We start from the raw sequence: 17,262 nt of genomic DNA, 5'->3' as shown, positions 1-17,262 counted from the left end.
CCCTTTTATTTTCCCAAGCAGCCGAGAATTCTCCTCGACAGCTTTCCTAATGCCGCTTCAGCATCTTCGGCTCTCCTCTCGACGGCGTTGGCTCTTATAGAGACTTCATTGATCTTCTCCTTGCCTTCTCTCTAGCTCTTTTGAGCATCTCAGCTTCGAGCCCAGACTTCTTTGCCTCTTTGATCAATTTATAAAAACTTTCAATATATCCGTTCAGATAATGGGCAAGCTGGTAAGTAGAGAAAAAATTCATAAGTGAAAAATGAGCATACAGTAGGTGCTAAGTGAGAAAATCCCAACATACCCAGATAAAGCAATCCATATCTCCTCTCCTCATTTTCCTTCAAGGGATGCCCAGTAGCTTGTTCGCATCAGTAGGGAGGAGCAGTTCGGAGAGTAGCTTGCTCGCCAGTGTGGGATCCCTCAGCACTGAGGCCTCAAGCTTTAACCTAGGTGGTACAGTCCCAGATGCATTGGCAACCTTGATGGGAGCCTCATCCGAGGAAGGCTCAACTGCGGGTGAAGCTTATTGGGTCGGAGAACTGGAAAGTATGGGTAAGCTCAGAATCACCTCCTTCAGGCCTTGCTCTACGTGACCCACCTAGTAACCTGCAGCATTAGAGATAGTAGACAAATTCTCTCTCACCTGTGCAATCTCATAACCCTCTCTCCAGCTTTAATCTGGAGGTTCTTCCCGTAACAGGTTTGGCACCTCTTTTCCACATAATTTTTCTCTCTCTTTTTAATGGGCTCGAGCTCTTTCCGACATCCAATTTTGCAACCATCATGGAAATCCAATTGTAAGACGAACAAAGTCAGAATAATTAAGATCGGAACAGCTTACTCGCATACCTTGAGGAGCAACTTGGCTGATACTGACATTAAACAATGTCTGAGCTGACAGCAGCTCCTTCAACTCTCGAATCTTGAAACCCCACAGAGCTGCCATCTCCTGCTCTAGAGTCTTGTTCATTGAAGTCTCCTTTAACGAAGCCTCTTGGGGTTTGCCCCAGATAGTAAAGTTTTAGCCTTCGCGTGACATTTGTAAGATGAAGAGGAACTTTGACTTCCAGTCGTGCACAGTGGACAGCATACCCGAAAACATCAAGCGAAAGCCATTCTTTTTTCTCAACGGAGTTACATACCACCACCCGTGCAAGTCAGGATGCTGCTTGAGGCTGAATAGAAAGTAAAAGAATGTGACGTTTGGCATGATCCCAGCCAACACACATATCGTGGTGAATCTGTAGATATGCCACCATGCATTCGAGACCACCATGCATGGTGATATTTCGAAGTATTGGAGGAGCGCCATGAAAAAGAGGCAGAGAGAAAGCCTCAGTCCAGTCCAAAAGCACTCCTCATAGAAGCCCATACATCCCAGAGGCAGACGGTAAACTTGATCATTTGGTCCCGAGATTTTAAGCTGAAATGCAGGAGATATTTGGTACTGCTCATGCAGCACAATTATGTCTTGCTCTATCATTTTTGACTAGAAGCCCAGCGGTGCAAAGTTAGGCTCCATGGTTTTCATATTTCTCTCTCTCGTGCAGAAAAGTCATAAAAAGATGAAGAAGAGAGAAATTCGCAATGGAAGGAGAAGATAACCACGGCTCTGTAAGGTCTGCACCTCATCCTGTTTAGAGATTTTAAATAACCTCAAACTCGAATGAGACCATCAAAAGTCGCACTCTGTCTGCACATTAATTGCAGTTGACGTATGCCGTTGGAGGACTAACGTACGTGCGATGCATGGAGATTACGAATGGACTTGATTGCTATCGCTGATATGGTAGTTAATATCAGTGGCAGACAAATCATATTTTACACCACTTTCTAAAGGGGTGCATACAGACGTGCACCAGTTGCTCCCACGCGAAAGGCAATTCAAAATCTAACCTTCGATAGGTGTGAAAATTCATTCCGGATCATAATGAAAATTATAATCTCTTACGATTCTAATCGCAACTCGAATTAGCTCGAATTTTAGCCTTACCTTCAGCTCGGCTCGTGCCTTGCTTAAAGCATAACAGGCGAGGTATTCACCTGAGCTATGACTCTAGTTTTTGTAGTTATAGTCGAGGGCTAAGCACACATTAAATTTTTTCATATATTTTAAAAAAATATAATTCATATTTATCAATAGAAGAGGATTATATTTGTTCCTGTGATGATTTTATTACAAGACCAGGAACCTTGGATCACACAAAAAAAGAAGAGGAGAGCATAAATCATTTTTCAAGAGGATTGCTAGGGCAATCATTTGTAGGATGATATTCCTTAGTGCAGATGATGCCTTCGACTTGGATGGATGCATCGGTCTTGTCTGTCTCATCTAGAAAGTATGATGTCATCGTGAACCTTGATAAGTTATCAAACAACATTGCCTGCAAATCCTCGTCTAGATAATCAGTTCGAAGCTGCTGAATGAAGTCAGGAGGAGGTGCACCTGGGCAACGAACTTGCACTTTTCAAAGCCCACGAAGAATGCTGCCCTGCAAGCTTGGGCTATAACCTTAGCTTTTCCTTTCTCCAACTACTTTCTCCTGCTTTCAGCATGTTTAAGTAAAATCTCCTGATCTATAAATTTATCCTAGAGAAGCTTGTGATTTATCTTTTTCTCTTCCTATTTTTTCTTCAGATGCTCCACCTCTGATCCAGCCTCCTGGATTCCCGAGAATAGTTCTGGGGAGGTCTGAACTCCTTTGAAAGTAGAACACCCATCTCCTCGAGGAACTCTCTCTCCACGGCTCATCCCTCTGAAGTCCTGGTCCTATTGGATAGACCCCCACTAGGGCTCCTTTGAGGGTGAGTTTCAAGATAAGGAGAGCCCTTTCTCCCTTCAGGTGCCCTCCTCAGACGCTCCAAGTCATCACGCGCCTGACGATAGTCTCTCTTAGCCTCAAACTTTTATTTTTCAAGAGTTCTAATATGCTTTTTGAGACCTTCGATCTTCTCATCATCCTTGGATTTCAGCCACTTGAAGGCTATGATCTTCCTTTCGGCCCACCCCAGTTTTTGTCCCGATGGAAGATTGACTCCTGGGCCTCCTGATGAGCCTCCTTAGTAAAATTGAGTTCTTTGATCAGCTCGATATTATTCCTCTTTAGCTGCTCTGATCAGTACTTCAGTAATTCGATTTTTTCCTTCTTCATTACCAGAACATCAAGATTGAAACTCGCAAGGCTCGCCAAATATCGACCCACATATGCAAGAGACCTTAAAATGTTGGCAAATCACTTCTCTCCCCTTTGATCATCGAGGAACAGCCTCTCGACTGGCGGTAGGAGATTTCTCAGGCACTCCACCATGGATTGGAGTTTCTCTCCTATGGATGAAGCATGAAGCGTCGGATCTGAAGGATCCGTAGGAGAAGTGGTTGCAGGAAGGCACCAAGCAGTAATCACTGTCTCCAAAGACCTCTCAATTTTCATCGCCATCATCAGATCTTTCTCAGGATTGACAGCTACCTTCTCCATCCATGATATCTCAGTCAAATCCTCTTTAAAGCATCCCACGACGTTCGTGTCCAGTGCTGTCTCCAACGGTGCCCTGTCGATCGAAACTTTTTTTGATGAATTCTGCAACACAGCTTCCAATGATGGGGATGTGGGCTCGACGGCAGGAGCAGCATAATCTTCTCCCTAACTATAGGTTTTGCCTCAGCAACTGAAACTACAATCTATCTCTTCGAGCTAGAATCTACTTTAGCCTCTTCACGCACTGTGGATCCATCCCGCCTCAAGGAAGTGATGAGAAATCAACACAAAAAAATCTGTGGATATCCGTTCTTCAAAAGTATGAATTTAAAGGAGAAAGAAAATGAAAAGCCATCACAAAATAATTAAAGCCTCGAGAGGACTGTCGTCTAGATGGTTCCATCAGTTATGCCCATCCACGTCGGCCATATCAAGCTGACGTCATGAGCCTTAAATGTGGAAGATAGGCGTGAAGGTAGGAATGCTTGGCACCAGATCTGAGGTACTTTTGGAGTACTCCCTTCACTTGATTCTCAGAGTTGGGAGTAGGGGGTAGTGTTACGGGGGATATCGTGAGCACCTCAGATCGACATTGCATTGTAAGACATTTCAGGCTCTCGGATCGTCAACATGACTATTGATTGTCATATGAGTTGAGGAGTCAGTCTTCCCGTTGAGCTGAGGCATCCACGAAATCCGACCTGTGCATGAGCTGCCTCAGCCGACTTATCCCTTCATTATGTGCGACAGTTGTCCTTTCTGAATAGATAAAAATACGGCATAATAGTCTCCCCTGATCTCGTGAAAACCATCAAGGGCTGAATTATCTCACACACTATGTCAATTTCAACAGACTCGATAATCCCGAGATCGCATGATCACACAGCTATACAACTAGTTGTCCGATATCTTTCTATATAAACAACCAGAGCTCCGAAGATCCAGATAAGTCAAATCAAATCTCTCTCAGAGAACTCATTATTATTTCTTTTGTTTTCTATTTTTCTAACTTGAGTGTCGGAGGATCCTCGTCAGAGCCATAACCTTCGGTTTGAGACTTGTTTTGCAGGTCTCTCCAGCGCCAGCATCCCTGCACTAGGACCAGACATCTGATTTCTGACTTCAAACATTCGTCTTACAGTCTCGACCGTTTTGAGCAACAACAATATCATTTGAGAAGGGTTAGGTGAAGGAAAATCTATGGATTGGATATTTTGGTGTAGGGTTATTGTCGGAGAGAGAACAAAGCATAGAAATAAAAGAGGTGGGTAATTGAAAGAGAAAGAGGATCAGTGTTGAAGAGAGAGGATGGAGCAGCAGAATAAAATTTTAAAAATCAATCTATCTTGATTAGATTTTTTTTAAAATATTATTTTTTAATACATATTTTTTGATTTATCTCCTTTCCAACTTATTTTTCAAAATACAGTAGTTTAGATAAGGTGGCACGGATGTGGCTAAACCGCATGTTGAACATACGGTTTCTGTTTGCAACCTCATCTTCAACATACGATTTCAAATGAGGTGGATAAAAAATTTAAAATTTAAATTTAATTTTAAATTTAAAATTGAGACCGCATGTTGATCATGCATTTTGGTTTTTAAGATGAAAACGCATCTTTAAGATGTGGTTTCTTTTTTTTTTTTATCATTTTGGAATGCTGCTGTTTTTTTTTTCAATTTCCGACTTCATACCAGACAAAAAAGCTTCACCAAGATTGGGGAGGGAGGGTAAGGGGCCACCAATTAGCTAGGGCAGTGGTCGGGTGATGGGGGCGATGGCGTGCGACATCAAGGGGGCACATGGTGTGCGGGCGCAACTATCGGGGGAGGCAGAGGGGGTTCCTGGGGGTGGGGAGGCGGCTTTTGTGATCACGTAGATGGATGTCGCACCTTGGGGGGAGGGGGGTGGTAGTCGCATGGAGTCGGGGGTGGTCAGCAGTGGGTCAGGGCTGCAGCGGATGGCACGGTGGATGGCAGTGGGGCAGGGCCGTGGGTGGCATCTCGGAGGACCTTTCCTTTTTTTTTTTCTTCATTTCTCCCTTCCCTTCCTCCCACCCTTCGACCGACCTTCCTCTGCCAGCGGCCGACCCGCACCCACCCCCCTCTTTCGCACCACTCATGGCTCCGCCCTGCCACGATCCTCCGCACCGTTTGTTGCAGGCCCCACTGCCATTCCCTCCTCTATCATGGCCGTCTACGCCGCATCCATCGCGGCCCCATCCCGCCACCGTTTGCCCTGCACCGCAGTCTGTCCCCAGCTCCATGCGATCACCACCCCCCTCCCCTCCCCCCGGGCCTCGATGTTCATCCGTGTGAATGCAAAAGCCGCCCCCACCCCCGGAACCCCCTCTGCCCTCCCCCGACTACTGCACCCGCACCCCACCCCCTGACGCCGCATGCCACCGCCCCCACCGCCCGACACTACCCCAACCGACCGACGGCCCCCTCCCCTCCCTCTCTAGTCCCAATGAAGCCCCCAGGTCTGATACGAAGTCGAAAATGAAAAAAAAATAGCAGCATTCCAAAATGAAAAAAAAAGAAACCGCATCTTGAAGATGCGATGTCATCTTGAAAACTAAAGCTGCATGTTCAACATATGGTTTTAATTTTAAAATTAAAATTAAAATTAAAATTTTTTATCCATATCATTTGAAACTGCATGTTGAAGTTAAGGTTTCAAGCAGAAATCGCATCTTCAACTTGCAGTTTTGCCACATTTGCGCCACCTCATCCAAACTACCATATTTTAAAAAATAAGTTGGAAAGGGAGATAGATTGAAAAATAAGTATTAAAAAATAATATTAAAAAAAAAGCTCTATGTTGATTGGGCACATGTTGGTGCAAGTATCTTTTCTGTGTAAAAAATTTCACATAGTTCTATTCGGTGCATATTGTGTTAGATGTGTACCCTAGATGCCAGATTGGCTGACACATTCTTGTACAAATCTAAAGATAAATTTATAATTTTAACTATAAATAAATAAAAGGATTATTCTACTATCACATTGTGTACATTATGTCTGTGATACATCCTTTCAATTAGTAAGAATGTTAATTCATATTTTCAAGAGTAAAAAATTTAAGGCATGAATTTACATAACTAACTCATAAACAGCTCCTGACCATAGGATCATCACGAGGATGGTGATCGATCTAGAAGGTTGGTGTATGATCATTTTCTTAGGATAGATGTGTCTTGAGTTTACGGTGTGGAGACATCGGAGCGAGAGTATAGGTATTCATTGAGAATGAGAGTACTAAGCGTGACCACCTCGAGCAGTCATAAGAAAGTCTACCTTCTCATCAATGACTAGCTCGATGTTGCAGCTGTGTGTCTAGTTCTTTGACCTGAGGTACATCGACAGTTCACCTTGAGTGTGTTATAGTTTAACTACACCATAACTCAATCTTCTAGCCATTCAAAACCCTGAGGTATATGTTGACTGTAGCATATTCATTATAGGAATCAGATCGCATCAAGATGGGATCTATCAACCTCAGTAGATAAGAGGAGTAGTCCTATGATGATCGAAAGATTGAGTCCTTAAGCTCATGGCCATGGCAGAGTAAAATAATGGATAAGAGTTTTTCATTGGAGTTTCACATCGGACTCGGATCAATCGATTGATTCATATGACTGATGTTGGGTTTGACGAGTTTACCTTAACTCTAATTCAGTCGGGACTCATGATAGAGGAATTCAATCACATAGGTAGCTGCACCGAGAGGTTCGTCTTCATTTCTGATGGATTGCCATCATATACTGCTAGGTATCACTGGTGGATTTTGAGAGCAATTAGAATGATCTTGATGATCGATCATTCTAATTGTCTGAATCAGAAGAGTTCTGATCCATCGAAAGGAGTTTCGATGATGTCGATGATGAAATAATGACATGTCTCATTATCATATGAAAATAAATCTAACTGGATCACACAAATAAGAGTTAGGGTCTGGATGTCATCAATTGAGCTAGCCCAGTTCGATTGATTTGGATTAGATCCAATTGGGTTCAAAAAAATCGTGCTAGCACACGATTGAACCTAACTTTCTCCTCGTGTAATCTTTTCTATCTCAACTGAGCCAAATGTGATTTGACTCACCCAGAGAACCTTGAGAAGGTTTCTCTCAGTCTGACTGGAGTCAGTCCAGCTCAAAAAAAAATTATCTTAATTCATGAGATGAATTTAAGACAACACCTGCTAATTCCTATCACCTGCCATTTCTATTTTAGGACATTGGTCAAATGTTGACCCATGGACCTTGGACTGAAGGCCACTTGGCAAGAGATCATTAGAGAGTTTTTGTAGAGTGTTCACCTACTAAATTAGCCCTCAAAGTGGGTGCCATATTCAGATTGGGCATGCGCCCCAAGTGGATAAGGATAGAGTCCCATGAGATGAGGACTTTGATCCCTTGATCAACTTGGACTGTGGGGTGCAAATCTCACTGTGCTTATCCAGTGTTGGCGCCAACAGTAGGAGGAATTATGGGGATTCTTATCTAATATGATCAGATAATATCACTCCACCAATCAAAATTTTTTCAGAATTAATTGAAATTTTCTAATTGATCGAATGATGTGGTACTGCATGGCGTAACAGGATCTATTTAAACCCTGTCTGCACCTAGGGTTTAGAGACTCTGCTCAATAACCAGCAAAATTCTGAATCCTCTCCACTTCTCCACACCCCCTCTGCTCTTCTCCCTCCCCTCTTCATGTCCAAGAGGTTGGCCATCCATTTGGTGCTTGTCCAAGGCATGGTGGCTCCTTGATTAAGAGGCTGCAGCAATCTGTCAAAAATTGCTGCTCCAGCTTCAGAAGCTCTTTTGAAGAACTTCTAGATCAGATCCAGATCTGATTTTTGGAGCAAAGATTCACAAGAAGAAGATGATCCAAATCCTGCTTGAGTGGATACCGATAGAGGTCAGACGACTGCGTGGCTATTTTAGAACCTCGGGTATTGCTGTGATCATCTACAGGATAATTTAGTTACCTAGAGGTATTTCTCTATTCCTCATGATTTTAGATTTAATTTTAAATTTAATATCAAATAATAGAAATCAGATCTAATAGATCTTAGATCTGAAATAATCATAGGATATTTTTTTTGTAATATTCCGCCCCAGATCTCATTAGATCTAGAAGATCTTACAAGAAAAAAGCCAGTTTTTCCTTCATATTGATGCATGGAAATTATATGCGTACGAGTGCTTGTTAGGTTGTTCACGATGGTGTTGCTATGCAAGTGATCATGTAGAATCAAAGAAAAAAAAAAACCTTTCTCCCTATGTTGTCCCGCATGGAGAAAAAAATGTGGTCATTCATGGTGACCAAAGGATTTAGAAAAAGTGGGAGGGGGAGGGAGAAGAGAGGATCAACAGGAGAGGGATGAAGGAAGGTTGGGGTTGGTAACGGGGAAAAAAGGTGAAAAATGGAAGGGTGCGGCTAGGATTCAAATGAAGGAGAGAGATAGTATGAAGAGGTAGATGGTTTGCAAGTTGGGTTGGTGATGCGAAAGGGGAGGTTGGGTTAGCACTTGAGGTGGGAAGGAGAAGAGGTAGGGTGGGAAGAGAGGGAAGAAGAAACAGATAAAGCTTAGGTTTATGATGGGGAAAAAGGGAAAGGAAAAATAAGAGGGTGCATTAGGGTTCGAAATGGAGGGGAGAAGATAGGGAGAGACGGAGGTAGAAGCTTATTTGAAGAGGACAAGTCAAATCCAATGGATAACTCTCTGAAACACCCATGGTTATCATAGGTAGAGCATGGAATGGTTGGAATGATGGTGAGTCACCTCCGCCGTGGATATAGGGAGCGGGAGAGAAATTTTGGCAGAATTTTCTGGAGATGCGAGGATTTTATATGGGGATGATAGGGGATAGGAGGGAATAAGATTTTGTGGAAGAAGGATTGAGAGAGGGTAAGGATTTTACTAGAGGTGAATTGGGAAAAAAGGGATCGAAAGCGATGGAGATAAGAGAGAATTGACAATGGGATAGGGTTTTGTGGGAGAGAGAGGAAAAAAAGCCCCTTGGTGGGTTACAATGCTCCACAACCCTCCCTCCTCCATGGCTCCTTTTTCAAGGTTTTTCCCTAAAATATTAAAAAAAATAGTAATTATATTGGTTTCTTCAAAAAAAAGAATATAAAAAAATATTTTTTGGGAAAAAATATAGAAATAATGTAGAAATTGATTCGATAAGATTGCTATATAATCATGTTTTAGAAGGTATGGAAATTTTTGATAGTTTTGAAATATATTGGAAATATATTTATCACAAAATTAACATTGGAAAATGGTCTTTTATATGGTAAAGAATGATATTCTTTATTTTTTAATTATTATGGCTTTAAATTAAAAATATGCTTTGCTATGTTTTATAGAGTATTTTATTGAATAACTAATTTTGTGGTCAATTGTCATTGCAGAAATGGCATTAATTAGAATCTCATCAACAGTTATCTTACAAGAAATGACAAATAGACTAGGATTTCATACGCCAATTTTTGGGATGGAGGTTTGAGACTATGGTTTGCTGATGTCATATGTAGAAATTATACCAGAATAAGAAGATGGATCGTCTAATATTCTTAAAACTTGGGGCCATTTTTCACGGGATTGGAGTGTGTCAAATGAATACATTGTAGAACTAGTTATAAGAGATTCAAGAAATGACTGAATTATGAAGTTGAAGATTTCAATTTTGGAGATAAAGAGTATTATAAATATATGTATGAAAGAATTAATGATGCCTATAAATATTTTGAATATGAGCATAGGCAATTACAATGGGAGCACAATCTATTGATTGATAGATATAAAAGACTTATGGATGATTGTAGTAAAGTTAGAAAGGAGGTTGAAAAGTAAAAAATGGTCCATCAAGATTTAGAATCATTGGTTGGCGAGAATGCTATCTAAAAATATTTGATCTACATCTTTCGTTCATTGGTCCTTAGATTGTTTGGAACAATCATTGGTGCTTCTTTCCATGTTTGGTGTTTTGTTCTATATTATGGAAAAAGTTTAACTTTTTTGATTGAAAAATCAGTTGTTATATATTTTGATTTATCTAATAAGATAGAAGAATCTTTTGGAAATGTATGAATATTGCATTGATTCCTTCTCATTAGTGATAGGAACCTTGGTGTTGTTCTTTTGTTCTATACATTGTTGTATACATGCATTGGAGAAAGGAACTGAAAAATATTGCATTGATTCCTTCTTATTAGTGATAGGAGCCTTGGTGTTCTGCATTTATTTTATGCATCCTTGTATACATGCATTAGCAAAAGGAACTAAAATTGTTTTATCAAAAGCTTGGCAAGTATTATCTACAGTTGCTAAATTCATTGATAAATATTGTAGACTTTTAAGAAACAAATAATTTCATTGATGATATTATAATAATATTTCATTTGGGAAATGAAAAGATGCTGGAACCTACCAAGAAATTTATCAAGACGTGGTCATGTTATAGTACAGTTGATATTTTTTTCCATGTTATGATGAAATGTTGCCATATCCTTTATGCTGTAAAGGAATAATAACTCTATTGACTTTTATCGTTGGATGTAGGTGATTTTGTAATGACTTTGATCTATATATTCCATTTGCTGTGTGAGGTATTTAGAATATTCTACTATTGATTTATATTTTATGAACAAAAAATTGAATTACCAAATTCATATTTTATTCTACTTTGGTATTTATTCATTGCAATTTTTGTGTAGTAATTAAAAAAATGAAGTGGCAATTCATTTAGGGTTTTGCTATATATATCATTTTGGACTATTATATTTGCATTTTTTTATCTTTCTCTATTTTTTTAAGTATAATATATTTTTAAAGGATAAATTACAAAAATCTCTCTCAGATTAGGTCAAAATTACATTTACATCTAGTACTTTGAAAAACCTACACCGACATCCTTGACGTTTATGAAAGCCTGCAGTTTAATCCAAACTGTTAGGGAACCCATTAATGATGACTTGGACTCAACTGTCACATAATAAAATTTTTCTGAAATGACCTACTTGCCTTTTAGTGGTGAAAATAAAATCATCCTATAAAAAACCCTCCTTCCCCTTCTCCAAAGGCCTCTGTCTTGCTCCCAACGAGGACGGCTTCCTTTTCTGCTGCGACTGGGTGGCAACGACCTTCTTCCCCGGTGTGCCTCTGCTCTCTAGCTTTAAGTGACGACGACGGTCTCTAGCTCTAGACAAGAACATCCTCCCAAGCCACGCACCTTCAAGGTTCTCTCCTCCCACCCTCTCCATTTATGAGGGTTGTCTGATTTTTCATTTTTCATTTAGATGTTCTCTAATATTTTTTGGAAGGATGCTTTAGCTTACTTTACAAGAGATAGGCATAATGCAGCAGAGGTTAGGGATTTGTTAATATACTACTCTACAAAATTCTCATTGCTGCTCCTAATCAAGTTGCAATCACCGGCAACTGATTTCAAGTAATGGAAAAGATTATTTGAACTGGCGATGGCATTCTTCAATTATAGTTCATTTTGGACTACTTTAGCTTTATGCATCTGTCTCTGTATGTATCTGGACCTAGTAAAATAGTAGTCAGTATTTGAATCTAACTAAATATAACTGATTGAATCTTTGTTTTTCTCTGTGCAGAATGTCCTAATATCCCAACTGAATGCAAATTCTTAGAGTAGCCTAGCTTGACTTGAGTATTCCAATAGAAAGTGCCATTATGGTCGCATGGCTTCAATAAAAGTTTCAACTTCTCAAAAGAATCCCAACAAGTTGTATTATAGTTGCGAAGAGTATCGCTTTGTGGATTAATATTTATCTACAAATGATCAATCAAGAAATTACTTATCGATATCACTTGATAATTCACTTCGAGATATAAGAAGGAAGATTAGTGAGTTAAGGATGGACTCCAAAAAATTATATTGCAAAATTAAAGAACAAGGTGAGAGTAGTGCTATGATGAACAGACTATTAGTTGGAATGTTAGTACTACTTATTTTTGTAGTTGTATTTATGTTTAAATGACTTATGATAGTTTGAAAAAAAACTTATAATGATAATAAATGTTGGACTTAAATTTGTATGGCATGATTTTAGCTTCAATGTAATGAAATGTGAATGCTAACAAGGTTGTGGTTATTTTATAGCTCTTGCATATTTGTTTTGTTTCTATAAAAGCTCCAGATCAGATATGGTCTCTTGTCCATCTTTAAAGCTACTTGCTATGATCAAAATAAATACAAGCATGAGAATAGGACACCCTGTAATTGAAACATATGAGCATCAAAACTGCTATATGAACAGGACACTCTATAATTGAAACTCTGTAAGCATCAAAACCAAGCCAGACAAAAGAACCAAGTATTCAAAAGCATCAGGACACTCTGTAATTGAAACCTTATAAACATCAAAATAGTGCCAGGCAAGAGAACCAAGTATACAAAAGCATCAAGATACTCTTTGGCATCCAGGATACTTTGTAATTTAAAGAATCAGGATACTATTTGGCATCCAATATACACTATTTGGCATCAACCATGCTAATATTAACCAAGTTTAATAGATTTAAAATAGTGTAATTAAGATCCATATTGTCAGATTTCTAATTAAGATCCATATTATCATGTTTACAATCCACTGTAAAATGACATACACTCGGCAAACATAAGTTCAAACCAAACATGTATTCCAAAAGCAGACATCCATATTGTCATGTTTACAAAAGCAAACATGTATTACTTTGATGAAGTAATACATCAAAAGCAAACAAACTGCACAACCAAACATGCACAACAGACAAAGTATTGACAACTCATAGTTGTGCACCCTCTCACAGACAAAGGCTGATCATATTTTCCAATTCAGTGATTAACAAATACAAAGTACTATCATCACAGATAACCCACATGACATCAAAAGACTTGTCCATCCTTTACAAGCAAAATGATAAAAAAAAGCTAGGAACCCAATAGTGTAATTTAACATCATCCAATGCTATTTTGCTGGCTATGCAATAAATATTTATCCCCCCTCCTGAAGCATATCTGACATTTCGACCACCCTCTCGAGGTCTCTCCCTTCTGCCAACTATAGCCCTTGAAAAAGATAAACCAGCTGAAGTAGATCCTCCTCTTGAAAAACCAGCTGAAGCAGATTCTCCTCATATCTGCAAAAATCATAGGAAAATAAGGTAAATAACTTGAAAATATCATAAAAAAATAAGGTAGGTACTTTTTGTTGGATGTATTTCCTAGAAATCAATCTTGGCTGATGCATATCATATTTCTAGGACATGATTTTGTACTTAATGGACATTTATATTACTATTCATATTTTATATATCCATAAATCATCCAAAGAATTAACAAGATGATGGCACATATTCTCAAAGAGTTAAAAATTTGAGATATGTGTCATTGATAGTTAATTCTTAAATTACTTCTGATTATAGGATCATCATGGAGATGATGATTGATATAGATAGATCAGTGCACGGATCGCTTCCTTCGAGCAGATGAGTCTCGAGTCTATGGTGTAGTGACATTGGAGTAAGAGTGCAGATGGTTGTTAGAGAACAACTAGCACTGAGTGTGACCAACATGAGAAGTCACATGGATGTCTGCTTACTCGTTAGTGATTTTCTCGATGCTGCAGTAGTATGACTGGTCCTTTGACCTGCGGTGCTACAGCTGCTCGCAGTGAGACTATTGTGAGGCTATTGAAGTTTGACTACACATAAATATTGATCCAATGAGTTCTTGTAGTGGATGTTGATGATAGTTGGTCCACTGTAGGAGTAAGATGTGCACCTAGATAGAATCTATCGATCCTAGTAGAAAAAAGTAGTCTTATGAGATTTAAGAAGCTGAGTCCTTAAGTTTATGGTCATAGCAATGTGATTGATGAAAAAGAGTTTTCATGAGAATCACATGTGGACTCGAGCTAATTGAATCTATCATATGATCGATGATGAGGTTTGATGATTTATCGATGATCTGTCATCTGATCAGAACTCACGATAAAAAAACTGTATCATACGTTAACTGCACCTAGAGGTTCATCACTTTTTATTCTGCTGGATTGTCACTATATACTGTTAGGTATCACTGATGAATTGTGAGACCCACGAGCATCATTTCGATTATCGATGATCCTTGATGGGCAGAGTTGGAATGGTTCCAACCTATTGAGGAGTTTTGATGATATTGTGATAGGGATCACAATATATCTCACTACTAGATAGAATAGAACCTATGAGATCACACACAAAGAGATTTTTGACTGATCAAATGGTTGAATTATGATTATGAATTATGATAGAATTTAATTATTAATTTGATTGATGATTAATCCAATGTAAAAGTTACAATTAAGTAACTCGCTAAAGAGTTAATGAGTTATAGGAGGATTAATTCGCAATTGGATTGCTAATTGGCTCAATTTGATTGAACAATGGGGCTTGCATTAAGTCTAATTAAATTAGATTTAATTTGACTTAATATAGATTTGATTTGATCCAGCCTAATTAGGTTATGAGATAACCTAATTGCATGGGAGAATAATTTTTTGTTTGATTAGGATTTGGATTTGACTTAATTCTTAACTAGACTAAGATTTAACTAAGAGTATTTGAGTTCCTAATTGGACTAAGAGTTCTCCTCTTCATGGGTGTACTAAATTTTAATTAGATTAGGATTAAATTGAGTTTGACTCAAGCACTAAGAAAGAGTCTAAAAGGATTAGGACTCTTTTAATTATGTAACTTCTAATTTCTAATTGGATTAGATTTTAATCTAAATAGTTTGAACTTCTAATCAGATTAGAATTTCAATCTATTTGGATCTAATCAATTCTTAATATGATTAGAATTAGTTAGAATTTTATTTGATTTAAATCAGCCATCTAAAGAGGAGTCCTAAGTAGTTAGAACTCTTCCCTCTCCTTGCACCATCATGAAGCCCCACACGCACCTAGTTTTTGGATGCCATAAATTTCCAACTCTTCTCCCCTTGTGCGTGTAAGAATCCATGGTAAAAATCCTCTTCTCTATGAGATATGTGGGCACACAAAAATTAGGGAGGTTGGCAGCATATATGTAAGAGTCCAAGGGAGTTTGGACTCTTATCTCCTACCTAAACTCTATCTCCTCTTTCTATTTAAACATGAGACATATGAGGTGGCACGAGGGGCTGATGGTGATTAGTTGGAGACACCAAAATTTTTGGAGGTGTGCATGGAAAATTCCTTAGGGAGAGGGCACGGCATGAAGGGTCATGGCATGAGGTATATGTTCTTATATCCCTCTTTCTTACCAACAACCAAAGTTTGGTTGTTAGGGACTCTTCTCTCTCATCTTTTGTCCTAGTTTGGACATAAATTTTTTCTCCCTCTTTGTCCAAGAGTTGGACATATGTTCTTATATTTCTAGCGTAGAAATTTGGTGCATGAATTTTAGAAAAAAAAAAAGAAGAAAGTATTCTTCTCATGATCTCTGACGTAAAGATCATCATCCTCTTATTTTCTTCTTCTTCTCTAAGAGTGTTTTGAGAGAAAAAAAGATTTTTCAACCGTCAAGATGCGATCTCTGTAAGAGAGTTAGCATCCTGATGAGATCAAGAAGCTTCTGATCAGATCGAAGCCTCGTGTAGATATCCATAGAGGTCGAACATTTATGCGGCTTCAATAGACCTTCGAAAAATATCCATGATCATCAGTTCGCGATGTAGATCGACTCGTACCAAAGCATGTAGATTAGATATTATTTATTTATTTTTTTATATTTAATTTCTATATATGAATCCTATCTCACATATGTAGATCTTATTTATGATTTTAAGATTTGATCTTATTCATGTTTAGATTAAATTAGATTTAATATAAATTTTTTAAAATTTTTGCTACGTACTCGTTTCAAAATTTTTGCATGCATGAAATCATAAAATTTCAATAGTGTATTAGAGTCACATCATATATATGAGATTAAGATTTAGATCTAAAATCTATAGAAAAAATTTCAGATCTAAAATTTTTTGATGTCATTCTGACATAAGGTTGTCCTAGCATAACTTGTTATGCTGTATGGTTATCCTAGAACGATCTTAAAATTTTTGATTAAAATAAAATTTTAGATCTAATTTTTTAGCATATATGTGATATATGTTTTATTATTTAGATCTAAAAAGAGTTTTGAGATCTATGTTGATTCGTATATATGATATATGATAGCAATGTTTAAGGTTGAAATCAGTTTCTATGACCTAAATTTTATTCATGTATATGATATATATTTGTATGCATAATTTAAAAATTATTTCGAGATCAAAACTTACTTTTCATATAAAGAATTTAGATTTAAAAATTTAGATTTACCATCTGAAATTAGTATTTGTGCATGAGAGATTGGTCATGGGTAGATCAAATTAAGTCATATAATTGGATTACATCTAGAATTTCTGATTTGAATATAATGGGTCAAAAGCGATTAAGCAGTTAATCAAATCAAGTTAAGTATTGATTAAAGTTAGGTCAATAGAGTTTAAGATCGTATAATTATTATTGATCGAATTGATTGCCACCTATATGTAGAATCAATTAACCTAAGGACCTAATTAGGCTCTATGGCTCGAATTTGATTCACCTAAGCTAACTTATTTAGACCAATTAATCAATTAGTGTCTAAGATAAGTAATTGATAGATGGTTATTTAATTAATTTATTTGCTGATCTGACTAATTTATTGATGTCTAAGGAAAGCAACGGGAGGACCCCCATCAGTC

Source organism: Elaeis guineensis, chromosome 12 (assembly GCF_000442705.2).
Source record: "Elaeis guineensis isolate ETL-2024a chromosome 12, EG11, whole genome shotgun sequence".
NCBI classification, from domain to species: domain Eukaryota; kingdom Viridiplantae; phylum Streptophyta; class Magnoliopsida; order Arecales; family Arecaceae; genus Elaeis; species Elaeis guineensis.
This window is presented reverse-complemented; position numbering follows the sequence as displayed.